Source organism: Calypte anna, chromosome Z, assembly GCF_003957555.1.
Source record: "Calypte anna isolate BGI_N300 chromosome Z, bCalAnn1_v1.p, whole genome shotgun sequence".
Taxonomy (NCBI): domain Eukaryota; kingdom Metazoa; phylum Chordata; class Aves; order Apodiformes; family Trochilidae; genus Calypte; species Calypte anna.
The window spans coordinates 51,027,265-51,040,810 of record NC_044274.1 but is presented as its reverse complement, the minus strand read 5'-3'; the positions used below and the strand labels follow the sequence as shown (position 1 = coordinate 51,040,810).

The window sequence follows — 13,546 nt, the reverse complement described above, 5'->3', positions numbered from 1 at the left end:
ACTGGAAGAGGCTGCCCAGGGAAGTGGTGGAGTCACTGTCTCTGGAGGTGTGTAGATGTGGCACTTAAAGACATGGTTTAGTGGTGGAATGGCAGTGTTAGGTTAACAGTTGGACCCTATGATCTTAAAGGTGCTTTCCAACTGAAACAATTCTGTGAGTCTACAAAAATTCATTTTTTTGCACACTTGGAGGCTTGGCTGATGTTTACAAATAAACTGAAGATGCCATTCTGTATAAGCAAACATTTTTAAAAAGTCAGGATAGCTGCAAGCACAAAATAGTTAATTCCTAAAACTGCAATTTTAGAGTAACTATCCTTGCCAATGCTTATTTTACTGGATGATGTAATAAAAGCAGAAGTGTTGTTCAGAGTCTGACAATGTACTCAGTATATATGGTAGACTTGGATTTCTTTCTGTGTTAAGTACCTGTCTTGTTGTTTAATTATGAAAAGAGAGCACAGTTCAGCTTTGCACATGAATGCTTGTTTAATCTAAATCCTCCCCTGATATTTTTTCTCCACGTTATCTAGGGTATTGGTATAGAGTAAGATTAAGTTCCTAAGTAAGATTAAGCCACTGTCCTCCCTCAAGTAGAGTGAAAAACAGTCTTTTTTTCTTGGTTTCCATTTTATTTTATTTCCTCAATTTTCTGTCCATTGCTTGGTGCTCATACCTCCGTATTTCATAAGTGACATTAAATAGGTTCTGTGATATTGTAAGAAGTTATGAAGGGACTCTAATAAGATTTTCTTTTCTGTCTCAGAATGTAAAAATCAGTTTGGTGGCTGCATGTTGTGACGCTCGTCCTCCTTCCCCAGCTGCTGGAAACATCAGTGGATTAATCTGTCCCTAAATTGCTGTATGGAAACCCTTTGCTCTTAAGTTAAAAAAAGTCAGTGCAAGTCTGTGAATTGTTTTATGGAAATGCTGGATTGAGTTTCAAGCTTCAGGTCCCTGCTGATACATTAAATGGTTTATAGTATTGGCAGGAAAGAAGCCGGAGATCTTTATGTAGCTGGATAAATAGGAGAAGTGTCAAGTACAGATGCCTTGAGAGAGACAGTCCAGACAAGCTTTTAGTACAATTACAGAAGGACATAGTAGAAGAGACCCATGGGACTCCAATGTGTATTGAATTTTGTTTAGCCTTTTGGTCACACCAACAGAAAAAACCCCAAACAAACAAAGGAATCTTTAAAGTATATGTACTTATAGTCTTTTGGGTATAAATATATGGGGATGTTGCTTTATTTTTTTTTAAAAATTGTGCACGTGTATATGCATGCTCTAGTATTTTGGCAAATGCTATTGGCAGAGGATAGTCAAGCTAAAAAAATTAGAATTACCTCTTGTCCATTGGCTGTCATGGAAGAAATAGTCAAGACTCTTCTTTGGGACATTTCCTAATGTTAGAAGAAAGCATAACTCAACACCATGGATGCTCAGTCTTGGTGCTGCTATGGCATCAGCAGGGTTGGATGTGCAGGAACCTGGTCTTATACTGCAGACAATTAATGAATTGTCTAATCTTCCCTTATGTGCCTGGAGCACTCAGTGATTCTTTACATGAAATTATTTTAAATGAAAGCATAAAACTCATTATTGTTCACAGTTTATTTGTGAGTATATTAATCATGTCTGCATAACCTGCCTATTTGTTTTATTTTAATGCTTAGCCAAGCTATATTGCTTATACTTTTAATATTTCTGTGTCTTTAATTCAGATGTGATGGGAACATGTTTTCCAAATCACAATGCTGTCTGATCACCTGCTCTGCATTATGAATTTTCCCTTTAGATATTCTTTAACTTACATAATTAAATTGAAATATGTAATTATCGTGTGCAGTGGGTCTCCTTTGTTCCTCTGTTTGATAGTTCGTTACTCTATGCATTTTAATTGGAAGTCCTAATTAAGTGATAGCAGATAGCAATTTTGCTGACCAGAATACTTCTAGAACACAACAGTGGCCTTTGCTGCAGAAGGCCAGTCTTTTTTTCCCTTATCTGTATTGTTTCTTTTTACATAAATAATAAACATTCTGATGTTTGAACTTGAACTCTTCCGTACTTTTCTCCTTTCAGTCTAGGAAGTCTCTCTGGTTTGCATTTGTGCTCTTTATCTGTTTTATCTGGGGTGATGAAACACACAGAGTTTCAGCACTGTCTGTGTATGAGACTACGCAGGTTTAATCTGCTTTCCCCTGTTGCCAGTACCAGAGAGGGGGGAGCAGACAGAACTGAAAATAGTAGCACTTCTTATTTTTCAAATAACATGGCTTGGTTTGGCGTGGGTTTTATTTTGCTGGTTTTATTTTTGGTTTTATTCTGGGTTTTATTTTCTTGGTGTATTTTTTTTTTTGCTCTTACTGTTCATGTTTCTAGTCCTAGTGACTGTGGAGAAAAGTTTGAAAGCTCCTCTTATAATCACATATCTCTGCCATCTACAGTTTTAAGAAAACATCTAATATTGGGAAGTTCACAGTAACACTGTAGAAGCTGGCGGCACTTCTTTGACTGAGTCATCAGTTTGGTGTGACTGAACCAAAATTCTGGCCTTTGACATGTCCTCACAGATGACTAATTGTTACTTGAAGCTCAGAATTAAGTAAATAAAATAATAATTTAAGAGCATCACCCTGAGCCCTCTCTGTGATTTTTTCTCAGTCACTGTTGGTAATGTCATTCTTGTCCTTGCTATATGTGTAGGTCAAATGTAGGTCTAAGGTACTGTCATAATACCATAAATAAAATAGTTAATAAGTGGTTCATTAAACCTAGTATCTGAAAATAGCCACTAGCTTAAAGTACTTAAAGAACAAATATCCACTGGTGCTTTTGTAGTTTCCACTGATCTGCATCTTGAGGACTTACTGGGTTAAAGGAGGGAGTTGTGTTTAATGGCTCAGGGGTTCTTTCCTTCATTAACTTGTCTCATTATTTCTTTATCAAATGTGGAATTTAAATGCAGAGCAAACTGTGGCAGATTTCCTCAGTGTAACTGTTTCTTCCATGAAAGAAAGTGCTTTCTTGAGCCTTATGTTCTCCAGTATGCTTTGATGCTGTCAGCACTTCTATTAGCAAATACAGTGAACAGTTGTTATCTGCACTTCCTTTCTGTGCTTATCAGCATTTTATAGGGATCAAAAGAAAATTCATCCTTATCTCTTAAATGTGTGATCCATTCCAAAGATTTTGACTCTCATACTGTAAGAGTCTGGAACATTCTCTAGCAACTGCAGACCACCATGACAAAAACATGTATTTTCTGTATTCTAGTTATTTGGGATTTTGCTGCTTTGCATGATTTTTAAAAGTTAGATGGCAGCTATAAAAGTAGTTTGGCTCTCTGGGTAAACTACTAAGACATGAGATGATGACCTTGAGGAAGAAAATCTGGATTTTGCTTTGACTTTATAGTTAGACTGGATGACTTCTCAAGCATTTATTAATGAATTACATCTGAGACCATCTTAATTTTTTATCTTAGGAAAGAAACAAAATCATTCAGCTAAAAAGCTTCTTAGAGTCATGGTGTTTTCCCTTGCACTTTGTGATGCTATTACACATGCTTGTGATTATCCATTCTGCAAACAATTGTCAGAAAAATTCATCTGCTTTCCAAGTCCCACAGAAGAACAGATGTGGAATTAGGTTTCAAACAATGTACTCTTAATCATTTACATGTGGACACAAAATGAACTGGAGCTCAGTGGGAACTTATTGGGTGCTCTGTATGTCAAATGTGGAGAATTTGCATTTTTCTTAGGCTTCCGTCTCTGAATGGTCCTTTGAATACAGTACTAATACATGAATAAGAAAAGGGTCTGTTTCAGATGTTTAATTCTTTCTGGAGAGCCAAAACCTCAGGGGACCACATGAATGGACCTGGGATATATTACATGTATGAATACGATAGGATGATTGTGTATATATGTGTAATTTTCTACCTTTATTTGAAAGCTCTTTTGATGCTTTGAAGGATATTGGGGAGTAAAGTAGCTGCATATCATCTGCGCGCTTTCAAAAGCAATGATGTAAACCAGGCAGTTCTGCCTGTAAGAGATTTCAAGTCAATGTTTAATTGCTGGAATACCATAAGAAAGCAATTATGTCAGAAAACCTACGCATGTTTTGTTCTAAACCTCAGCCTACACTGGAAAAATCACTTAAAGTCCATACAACAACTTCAGAAAGCTATCCTGGAGGGAGAAAAAGTTACGGACTCTGGAACCTACTTCACAGAATTATGCTTTTGAATCGTGCATTGGACAGTCATCAAGACTTAAGGAATGGTCAGATTCTTGTTCTTGGAGTGTTTCTTCATAACTGATACGAAGCTCATGGAAACAGGGCTACTGATGATTGTTTCCAGTGTGATTGTAGTCTCTCATGTATCTATGGGTCTTGAAAAATAGTGTCTTCTATTAAAAAAATGCATTTTCAATTGTTGCAGAACTGCAATTATTGTTAAAACCTGGCTTATACATATAAGGTTATTTTCCATTTGATCCACAGTAACCTGGAAATAATTTGCCTTCTTGAACCTGCAAAAAAAAAAAGGTTGGGGAGAGACCCTTTGTTCCTTTGTTGCTTCTTAAATCTTGACATACAATATTGTTCCTTTGTTGCTTCTTAAATCTTGACATACTGTCTTGTTTCAGGGTTTATAGTGTTTGTAGCTTATAGGAAAGTTTTAAACCCTCTTGAAAGTTTTAAAATTAGCCCTATTATATTATACTGAAGGGCTAAGAGGCCTGTGAGCTCTGGTGAAGCTAGTTTTTCTCTGGAAAAATAGGGTTTCTCCTCAGTCTTGAGGAGATAAGTAGTGATACATTTTTCAGCTTTCCAGAGAGTAGGAATGGTAATTCTCCACCTCAGTGCTTGTTGATTGTTCCTTAGCTTCACACCTTGCATGTTTATAATTATATTTTTTCTGGTAGCTAGCAAATTGCCAATCCCAATTAAAATGTTCATTGCTAATAAAATAGCAAAATGCAATGTTTTGAGAGATGGAGAAAACAGAAGGAACTTTCAGAATTGTTTGTTCCAGAGAGGTGATGTCTCTTAGCTTGACTGCTGGAGACATCTGTGAAAGTTACAACAGAGTTTACGTATCCTTTAAAAAAATCTTTCATATGGATTTCCTGAGGCTGTTTTGCTTCTTCTCTGTGAAGTGACCGATTTCTTCTGCTTTGTTTTTGGGGAGGTCTGCTTGCCCTTAGTTTTTAATGTTTTGTTTCAAAATAACTTTCTTTCATGGATATTATTGTGTTTATACACTTTGCAAAAGAAAAAAAAAAGAGATAATAACATTAAAAATAAACATCTTTATACACCCATGTCTTGTTTTTTAGCCTTTGTCTAGAATGACATAAATGGCTAAGTATTTCGTGTTCTTTAAAGCTGGCTGTGAATGTACTTGAAGTAAATACCCTGTGCACAAACAAGACTTCTAATAAATGCAGTTGTCTGCTGCCTTTAAAAATCAAAAGTGCAGCATACAGCCACTAGCTATGTATGGCTCTGATAAAGTTCAAGTGAGAAACTGTAGGTTTCATGTTCCGTGTTTTGAGAGTATTTTAAACAGACTTAGAATATATATCTTGGTTTTAACCTAGTAGGACTTGGGCTGGCTTGAAGCTATTGAAACATACTTTTAGAGGGGTGTTTGGAAGGTATACTAATGCGCTCAAAAAAAATGTAGATCTTTGAATGAGAATGCCCTTGCAAGGGAGTTTTTTCCCTTGTTATTGCAAGCAGTAAGGGTGTATGTAATTCCTTTCATTGTGTCATCAGCCTTTGGCTTAAAACTAGGAAGGTTTCTTGCCTTTGTTCTTGTTGAAAGGCTGTTGTGCAATCTTGCTCTTTCAGGTGGTTTAGAAATCATCTCTTAACCTGCATCTTCAGTGTATTCATGCTAAATTCACAATTACTTTGTTGCTGCTGCAATTTAAAAATAAATATTATTTCTTTGTCTTTGGTAATTAGCTGCCTACAGTAACTGTAGGAAAAAATTATACTTTATTTTTGTCGCAATTTTTTTAGGATAAAGAAGACGAGACCTCAAATATTTTCTTAACTCTCTTCCCTTGATCAGTAGAGTATTCCTTCCACAATCCTAATCCAACCTGTATGTTTTCCCCTACTCCTATCTTACGTGTTCAAAGTAAAACCTCAACCTAGTGTTCAAAGTAAAACCTCACTGGAGTCTTCAGCAGCTAGTAACACTGTCCTGTGTCCTTCTTTGGTATGTCCTAAACTTATACTGCCATTCGTCACTCCCATAAGTTTTTACAGAATCACAGAATGTCAGGGGTTGGAAGGGACCTCTGAAGATCATCAAGTCCAAGCCCCGTGCCAGAGCAGGACCAGAACTCAGGCAGGTCACTCAGAAATGCATCCAGGTGGGTCTTGGAATTCTCCAGAAAAGGAGACTCCACAACCTCTCTGGGGATCCTGTTCCAGGGTTCTGTAACCCTTACAGTAAAGAAATTCTTCCTCATGTAGAGAAAGTAGAACTTGTGGTCCATCTTGAATCCATTGCCCATCATCCTACCTCAGGGCACAAGTGAGAAGAGGTTGTCTCTTCCTTCTTGACACCAGCTGTCAAGTATTTATACACATTAATTAGGTCCCCTCTCAGTCTTCTCCTCTCCAGACTAAAAAGCCCCAGGTCTCTCAGCCTCTCTTCATAAGGCAGGTGTTCCAGTCCCTTAATCATCCTCATAGCCCTACACTGTACTCTCTCTAGTAAATCCCTGTCCCTCTTGAACTGGGGAGTCTAGAAGTAGGTGCAATATTCTACCTGCCCTCTCACCAGGGCAGAGTAGAGCGGGTGGAGATTCTTCCTCTCTCTGTGGGACACAGTCTTAAAGTTCCTCAGGGCACCGTTGGTCTTCTTGGCCACAGGGGCACATTGCTGAATGCCACCTGAACTCTTAGGGTTCATTTTTTTCCTAATCTATTGCTTTATAAAATTTTAATTAAATTTAAATTTAAATTATATAATTAAATTTAAATGTAATATTTAAATTTAAATTATTTAATTAAATTTAAATTTAATTAATTAAAATTTTAATAAGAAAACATCATTTTTGTTTTGTTTTGTTTTTTCTAAAGTTATAAAACAAGCCCATGTAAGCTGGTTTGTATCAGCATCTCAGTTTCTCAGTTGGCAACATGAGGGGAGCAAGGAATTTTCTTTCACTCCTGCATTTGTTGATAAAATTTAAAGAAGGTATCAAAGAATTTAAAAAGTGGTTTTGCATAAAATTAAAAGGTTTGTATCAGGGGAACACCTTCTCATTAACTTCAATAAAGAATTTATGAGATCTTGTGAAAAATGTTGGATTGGCTATGACACTCCAGTTCAGCCTTGCAAGTACTTTTGTATAGAAATGGTAATGGTAATAATGAGAGTGTCTTTTTAAAGAAGTAACTTAAAATAATCTTGAAAGGGAAAAGAAAATCTATATATGGAGACATTTTAACAATCTTCTTTTATGTAGTGATAAGAACAGTAGAAAATTAAGGAAAATGGAATTTTATCACTAGGAGCTCATAACTTGGCAAATTTTATCTGTTTTACTGAGAAATGTATTTTAAAGAATAATTTAACAAATTTTTTTTAAAAGAATTTAAAGAATAATTAGAACTTCTTAGAAAGTGCTTGCTCTGACGGTCTTCAAAGAGGACATTATCATCTTCAGGAAAAGCTAAAGCAAGATGTTTTATTTCTTGTAATACCAGGACAAAAGTCGTATTTCGCAAAATACGACTGACTCTCTAGCAGTGTTTAAGCAAATTGTCTCCAGAGTAAGCTTAAAATTACAAAAATCAAAAAGGCAAAGAAAAGCTTCTTTGTGGTGAACAAAACCATGGTTCACATATTTCTTAGTTGCTGTTCAGTTTGCTCTATCCCTGGGGCTAGCTAATTCTTCCATCTTCAAACTGAATATAATTTTTAACTCTCACAAAGCATTGGCTAGCTCTTATCCCCTTACTTGGGTTAACATCAAAGGAATGCCTTTTTGTGGGCTTGTAATTTCCCATTGGAAAAGCAGGTTGGATGGAGATGTCTCAGGACTTCCAGAGGTCTGTAGATACTCCAGGACATTCTGCAGGAAACCTGGGTAGCTACAGCTTGAGTAAGGATTTTAATTTCCATAATGTGTTTTACTAAAACACAAAAAGCTCATGTATTGTTGCTTAGTGTCTCATTTTTTAAGTTCTTCTTTGTCTTGGGTTTGGATTTTCTTTTTTGTTTTTTGCAAGACTGAAAATCAGTTCTGCGACGTGAGCTGGAGAAGAGCTGAAAATAACTAAGTTGATGTGCTCTGAGTATTTTTAGCTTTGAATTAAGGTCTTGAGTGCATGATAGGCCTATTGTTTGGATAATGTTCAGATATACTATTTTTGGTAGAAGGAACTTTGCTTTGAGGTCAAATTCAATGGCCTAAGCTGTAGGTTTTGTCACTCAGCAAAATAATTACACGAATTATAGATGTGTTTCATAATTAAAAGGCAGCTTTTCACTGGTGTAAGGTCACAGGTAATCCCTGTGTATTTTTCTGTCTTTTTATATTGAGGACAATCTAGAATATATGCTTAAGGTGAAAAATGTTGTTTTACTGACACCAAAGAGGAGTTTGAAATTGTATTTTGAGGAGTCTTTGCAGCTTGTGTCTTCATAAGTCAGTCTCTAGATCTGTCTCTGGTTGCTTTGTTTGATGTTTTCTCTTCAATGTAAAGGAAGTTGAATGCTGAAACAAGTTTGCTTTTCTTTGGGGTATGGAGAGAATTTTGCTTAAGGCATTGTTTTATTTATGTAAAAACCACAAAAGAAGCACATTCTACATTTGGTCACGGTGGAGGAGTACTGGGAAATACAGGAATTTTATAAGGCAATTAAGGTATTTGAATGATTGTTTCACTGATAGTCACAGTTTGTGTCACAAGGCTGATTCTCTGACTTAAGCTTTGACCTAAGAAGGAAGCACTGGATTGAAAACAAAACAAAGCCCACAGCTGCTGGTTTAAAGACAGTGTGTGTGAATGTGTGAGATAACTTTTTTTTTTTTTTCCCGGACCATCAAGATGGCATAGTTTTGCAGCCTTCTGCAACAGGATCAGGCTGTCTACCAATTAAATAAAATAGCACATTAACTTACGCTTATGCCTTAGCAAAGCTCCACAGTTGCCATATCCAGACCTTTAGGAAAAGATAACTGAGCTGTCTCCTTCGGAGTCACTTGGTTACACTTCTTCCAGCAAAACAGCTTTGTTTGTAAACTTAGCATTTTGTGGGCCACTGTATATGATAATCTAGGGGCAATAATGTGCATGCTAACAATACTCATCAGGTATTTTAATTTATTAAGCCAGCTGAGATTTAGGAAGAAGAGTAGCCTGAGCTTGCCAAGTGGTTCTAGCTCAGTGTTGAGGATAATTCTGCTGGTTAGAGCATTTATTCAGCAATCCAGTCTCAGGGCCCTAGGACACTAATGGCCCTCAGCCTTCCCTGAGTCTTGCTTGGGAGCCCAGGAGCTTGGGCTGGGGCCCTCAGTCTATGTTGGAGCTCTGTTACCAGCACGTGTGTTGCAGTCCCAGCTGCTGTGGGGTTGACCACTGGGCTGTCTGTTTCTGGGACCCATTTCTCTCACATCCGCACCATGTAGCTGACCAGTGCTGCTCCAGGGCTGAACCTGCTTTTGGGGTCACTTCTTGCCTGGTCCCTCTCAGTGGTGGCCAAGTTCCAGCTACTTAGAACTTGGCCAAAATGAAGCCAAGAAACACTTCTTAGTGACAAGATTCTTGCTGGAGATACTGCTGCAAAACTGCTGGGTCTGGCTGCCTTGGCCTGGCAGAGTTGGTGGGGTTGTAGTGAGCAAGACCAACGCACAACCTATGATGTGACTCTCAGTGCTGCTGTGGGAGAGTGACTCACCTGCTTGATTTACTGTCCCTGTGACACGGACACTGTAAAGTAAACAATTTATGTCCTTTTATCCTCATGGGTAAGGGTAGGAGTTAACACGGATTTCAGTCAAAGTGGGATCCAGCTTCTGGCTATGTCTCGGTAAAATAAACCCTAGAAGACAAAACTCTATTTAGAAATAAATTTACTGATAATAAAATTTGCATCTTTTGCTCTCCAGTTTTCAATTACTGACTTGTTAAAGAAATGTAGTAATTTGATTCACTTATCACTCAAGTGCTTATTGTATTAGGTAACAGTCTAAGAGGGATCTGTCATTCACAGTGCAGGTCTCTTAATGCTTCTGTATTTATTCTGCTTAGTTTTGTGGGAATTGCCAGGATTATAAAAATGTAATATTAGGTTTAAAATTTTGAATTATGTGTTTAAATATGCTGTGTCACTTTCTTGGTTAAGGTGGTGCAGTGAGAAAACAGACAGTAAGAGCAGGGATCAGCAGTGTATTAGACGCACATCTATTTTTTATTAGGTGCAAACTTCAGTGCAGATGCATTAGGGTGAAATAGTGTAAAAAAGTGAATTTTTTTGTTCTCATTGAAATAGCTTGCAAATTATGTTGATGTATACAGCATGTTCTTCTGATTTTTTTAAATAGCATACATATAGATAGTTTGCATGATCTTCTAGACTGAACAAATCAGATAAATAATATAAAAACCCAAACTGGATCTTATTTTCTTTTGTAGGTTGGTGTGAAACAGAATAATCAGCTTGAGAAGAAAAGTTAAAAAAATCTACTGTGTATCTTGAGCTGCTAGTTTCCTATGGTTTTAGCATTGTAATTAATTTAATAAGTTAAACTGTGATAGATTTTAGAGGTATTTTTAACCTGTTAGCAGTGCATCCCTAAAGAAAATAGTTTTCCACTTCTTGCTTTGCTGTTATTTCTGAAGGTAGCCTCAATGGCGCCTATGAAATAGTATAGTTGTGGCTGGGTTTTTTTAGTTTTATACTGTTTGGTATTGATAGCAAAAGACAAAGAACCCACTGAATGCATTATTTCTATTCATAGTGGCATAACTGGTCATACAAACCTTCCTGAAGAAAGTAAATATTTCTTTTATTTGGATATTTGTTGTTATATAATACATGGAAGTATTGCACAGTAGTGTATCTGAAGAAAAGGCTACTTGAAAAGGATGTTTTAAAATGCAGCGGATATATCTGTGTTCTTTTTTTATTTTTTTACTGGGGAGCCCAAGTATACCACGTTCCTGTGGAGTACAAAGCCAGGGTGTGTGACATGGAGATGTTGAACCAACTCCGTTCTTTTAACGGTATCCAGCCTATTTGATTCTCCTTTTGACTGTAAATGAAAACCTTAAGTCAGTAGCTTTGCTTGGTATAGAGACTTTTTCCCTGAATTATGCTAAACCATTTCTTCCCTGTAGATGAGAAAGGAGGTTAACTTAAAAAATGTAATGTTTTCTTCTCCTTTCTTTAGTGGTGGAAGGGTTGTGTGCAGCTAAATTGACAACTAGTTGACTAGAAAGGAAATAATAGATTTTATGTATGTTTCCCAACTGTTGTAGAAATCCATCTGTGCTACCACAAAATGAGTAAGGAGGAGGTCCTGAGAGAAAGAGTGAGAGCATACATGTGTTCTTCTCATTCTGGTTTGTCTGGGAGGATTTGTGTTCCATTTTGGCTGTCTGTGGCATAAGGAAAGTGCACTCTGCCTCTGTGGTGATGGAGCAGAGGATTTTCTTCTTAGCTTCATCACAGACATCAGTGCATGGAAAGAGCCTTTTTTTTAATGTAATGTTTGCTCTCCTCCTTCTTTTCCTTTTTGTTTTACTTGTGTCTGGGTGAGGAAGATCATTGCTGTGCCTTTGGCAGATAGATGCATGAGAAAAGACTCTTCCATAGGCCTCATCAATGGGCTGATCCTGTCTTACCCTACCCAAACCACTTCTCTGTCTTAGGGAATTCAGACGCCAGGCAAGGAAATTTTCCTTTAAAACACCACTTAATTCTAATTGTCTCAGTAGTCTTTTATATTATTATGCTGAAAATGGACTGCAGATCTTTGGATGCTTGAATCTTAAAGACAACAATTTTGACTTTCATGAAACATAGTTGCTGTCTCTGCTAACACTGCTGCATTTTCATTGCTATGTTAACTACTTTTGAGACACAAAAAGCAAGTTAGAATAATCACAGCTACTTAGTACAGTCAGTTGTTTTTTTTCTGGAGGTATATTTTCTATGAGCCAGGAATTTGAAGGCCATTTTAATCCATGCCTTACTTTCCAGTACATTTTAATCTGTCTTCAGCAGCACACTTCATGCAGAGTTCTGCACCAATTCTTTCATCTTCACCAGGGCCAAATTATCTCTCTTTGTTAAAGTATACTGATCTACTGACTCACTTTTCTTCTTTTATGTAAGGGGAGATTTTTTCATATATCCCGTCCTGATGTATGTATAAAAATACAGAATTTGTTGTTATTTTGGGAAATCCTGTAGGTCAGCTTCACTGAATCAAGTTTATCACCTTATTTTCTTACTTTTCGGTACTGGATCCAAAACTGGATGAGGTGTTCCTGGCATTCTGGCTGAAGACAAATGATCACTTATTAGAAGGAAGTTAGCCTGTTGGTAGATCCCGGGGTATTTTTGGCCTTCCTTGTTGTCAGGGCTAACTGCTGGCTCATGTTTAGCCTACTGCCTGCCCATTCAGAGTCATGCCCTGGTACTTAGTGCCCAGCCTGTCCAAGGCATCAGCCCATCTCAGGTACAGGACTTCGTACTTATCTTTGTGGCATTCCATGAAGTATGTGTGAAGGGGTTTGCAGGTGTATTTCATAGAGCTATGTAGTTTAGGTTTTTATTCCAGTGGTTTAGTAGCTTTTGCAGTTTGCAAAACTGCAGTTTTGCAGTTTACTGCAGTTTTTGCAGTAACAATTTTAAAATGTTACTATAAATTGGAACAGACTACAGAATTAAATGGATTTTCAAATCTTGCATCCTTTGTTAGTAAAATAGAGGGTGAGAAAAAGTTGAAGTTTTGTGTATGCTTAATGGTTTATGTGTTTCTGCTTCACATGTGCTTATTTTTCCTAGCTTCTCTAGGAAAGTGGCTGGAGTGGTGTCTAGAATGCTGCATTTCTAACAAAGCAGAAGTGAAATGTTATTCATGTGCACATAATGCCTTACAAGGAGAGCCATATTATTCCAGCCACAAATACTAATCATAAATATTTTCTTAATGGTTTTGGCTCTGTACCTTTCTTACATTTTGTGTCAATTATTTCTCTAGGTATTGCCAGGAGTCTGAAGTGGTTGACCAAGACCTAAGGACTTGGAACTTGTGGTGAGTAAGGGAAATTAAGATTATATGATCTGGTATTCTCACATGCTGTCTGACTTGGAAATTTGACTGCTGTTTGAGCGATGGAAGATGTGTAGAGTATGCCTTTCAAATAGTTTCTTCAGAGCAGCAAGTTTCAGCTCAGAGTGTTCATCTGACTTCGTTCAAGCTTAGGATCTTAAAAAGGCAGAGAGGAGGTAGTCTCAATGGCTGCAGCTGACTTTGACTTA

General features: G+C 37.2%; 1 long non-coding RNA gene across 1 annotated transcript in view; it reads left to right on the top strand.

Moving 5' to 3' along the window:
- LOC115599945 overlaps positions 1 to 13,546 on the top strand; it is a 98,890-nt gene that overhangs the window by 41,187 nt on the left and 44,157 nt on the right. Inside the window, exon 2 of the long non-coding RNA XR_003988711.1 lies at positions 13,266 to 13,319. This is a non-coding gene — a long non-coding RNA (uncharacterized LOC115599945). The remainder of the gene's footprint in view (positions 1 to 13,265; positions 13,320 to 13,546) is intronic.